At 42.6% G+C, this 2,826-nt stretch overlaps 1 pseudogene; it reads left to right on the forward strand.

The window, feature by feature from the left end:
• Positions 1-2,826, forward strand: part of LOC109479813 — a 16,891-nt pseudogene that overhangs the window by 6,037 nt on the left and 8,028 nt on the right.

A 2,826-nucleotide genomic window follows, 5' to 3' on the forward strand; every position in this document is an offset into this window, starting at 1 on the left:
CCAGCGAGCATGGACGTCCTACTGAAAACGAATCCAGAATTTCTCCGTCTCCCTTATAGGGAGTCGGTAACCAGGCAACGCGATATCCGAACCTCAGGGCTAGAATAGCCGCTATTTTTAGACGCTAGGTCTCCTCTCCCCCTTCCTGTTTTGAATCTTGTGTTCTGCCCAATTCCCCCCCGTTTTAACGTCTAAGGAAGCCCTGTTTTGGCAAGGCAAGTAAAGGTAACTGTGTCTAAACTTTCTCTTACGTGTTGGGAGGTGTAGTTTTGCTGTACATGTTAAGGGCGTGTCATCAGATGGCTTTAACAGTAGGATGACATCGGCGTGCATGAAATGATACCGGCATATCTCTGCTGGCGGTTATATGGTAACAACGACCAGTAAGGGAAAATATCGCCAAAAAAGCATTTTTGATTGCATTTACAGGACTGGTTAATTTGTGAAAATTTTGTATGAGGGTGCGGTACTGTATATCTCTTTACATGCTTGTTGGTGTGATTAGGTGAGGAGGGTGGGCATTGGTCTACTCCAACTCTACCCAGTTTTCCATATATAGACATTCAATTATTCAATGCATTTTCGCTTCTGGCTGTCCATGTTTTAATGTTTAGGGGAGTGGCTTTAATACCTCTACAACACATACATGCCTCTTATACAGTGTGAAAGTATTTCTCCGTGTATGTATGTGCATGTGTTACCGTTGTTTAACTGGTAAGCGCGCGTTATCATCTTGTAGAGACATGACCAGGCGTTGCTGACGTTAAACATCCAGGCATGGGCGGTATGCGCTGATGAAGAAAGGAGGGAGGGGGGCAGCTCTTCCAAAATATCCACTGACCCTGTTTTGTATACGGTGTAATACATACTGATTCTTCAAGATAGGTTTTGGCCGGATTAGGTCAGATAAGATAAAACAAATTTAACTCTTCCGTATTCCTAATATGTATTCCGGACGGTACCCCTTTCGAATGTTGGTGTACTTGAAGTCAGAGGTTACATAGATAACCAAGTAAGAGTTAATCAAGTAAGAATTAATCCTCTGATCTGTACACACAAATTTAAAGATTCTACATTATGGGTTTCCTGAGTGTGCTTGCATTTGCCCCTATTAAAGTCAACTGCTCAGACCTGTCTACTTGTATTGATCGTGATGTTTATTTTGACATAGCCCCCCGGACACTTGATACGATTCGTTGTGCCCAACTCTGAGCCCATCTCACTCACGTCCAATGTCATGCTCTATAAATGCCCTGGAAATGGAACTCATCAATTCCCTCCGTCTCTCCGTGGGAAATGGCCCGCGTCTGCCTGCATTTCAATGCTTACTCATGTCTCCTAACGTGAAGTATAAGCATGTGATACGTGAAATATGTACTAACTTATGGCAGCAGCAGGTGGCTTCGAATTCAGTATGGAAAGTCATCCAGAGAGTTTACAAATCTCTTGTCTGGTGGCCATATATTTCGAGTCCAACATTTGATTTCCTACAATACCAGTGGATTATTTTAGAAAAATTATGACAATGCCACAATTTTGGTTGCTTTCACAACAGTTTAATGCATTTGCAGTAGTTACCCTAGGCCCCCGTACAAAATGTGTACCTCTTTCTTTGTTAGAATGCAAATGTCGTCCTTGACTTACATTACTAATAATTTCAAAAGCCTGCATCAGTTTGTCGATTATGAACCGAAGTCATTAGCACAGTAACGTTATATTACAACGTTTTATCGGTTAACAGTAATGTTCTTGGTAAATCCCCTTCGCTTAATGACAAACTGTGAGTACTATATTTGATCCTGTTCTTCATGTGTAGGACGTTGAGAGAGACGCGTGCTAGGAATATCAGCGTACCGCAGAGAATCTGCGATAGCAGCCCATTACTCTAACCACACTGTACTTAGACATGGCCCAAGGCAGTGTGGGATTTATATGTCACTGACTTTGTGATTTGCAGTTCGAATAGAAGTTGATAGGGGTTAAAGGTTTACTCGTAGTTTTGTTAGACCAGGGGCTATTCAATCAAAAAATCATACCTTGTCAAAGACAAGTTTTCTTTTAGTTATCCTCTCCATCGATCTAAAAACAAACAAACAAACAAGGAAAAGAACAAGCTACTTTCTTGGTATATGTGATTGTTTGACTCTTTACATTTGTGCTATAGATTCCAACGATCACAGAATATGACATCTTACATATATACCCCATATGCTGAATGGAAGTAGCCCGTCTTAACTGATGTACATATAGATGAGTTTAGACACAAGAACGCTGGATAGACGTCACTGATTCTGGGTGTGACGGAACTCGCTTACAAGGGGCGATCCGTTATAACATGTGGATAGGCGATAAGAACGTACAATCCTGTCTCTTGGTCTGTATCTCATACATGTACGTATACTTTACTAGAACCATCATAAAATGGTTCATTATCTTTATCAGAAGGTGGACTGCGTTCGTTGGCTTTTTGAAGTTAGATATGGTTTCCTTGATACATGTACATTGTTCTATTTTAAAATTTCATTTTTACCTTTTCCACGCAGGAAAGAAGTATGAGGGTGACGTCAGGAGAGGAGGGTGTGGCCATCGTGATCGACAATGGGTCCGGGATGTGTAAGGCGGGCTTCGCGGGGGATGACGCGCCCAGGGCCGTGTTCCCTGCCGTGGTGGGCTCCCCCAGACACGAGGTGAGGAGGGAAAAACTGACTTTTCTCTATATTAGCGAGGGAGAGAGGGGAAGAGAAAGAGAGAGAGACAGACACACACACACGCACACACACACACACACACACACACACACACACACACACACTGAGAGAGAGAGAG

This window comes from Branchiostoma belcheri, unplaced genomic scaffold, assembly GCF_001625305.1.
Source record: "Branchiostoma belcheri isolate BF01 breed outbred unplaced genomic scaffold, Haploidv18h27 scaffold5, whole genome shotgun sequence".
Classification (NCBI taxonomy): Eukaryota; Metazoa; Chordata; class Leptocardii; order Amphioxiformes; family Branchiostomatidae; genus Branchiostoma; species Branchiostoma belcheri.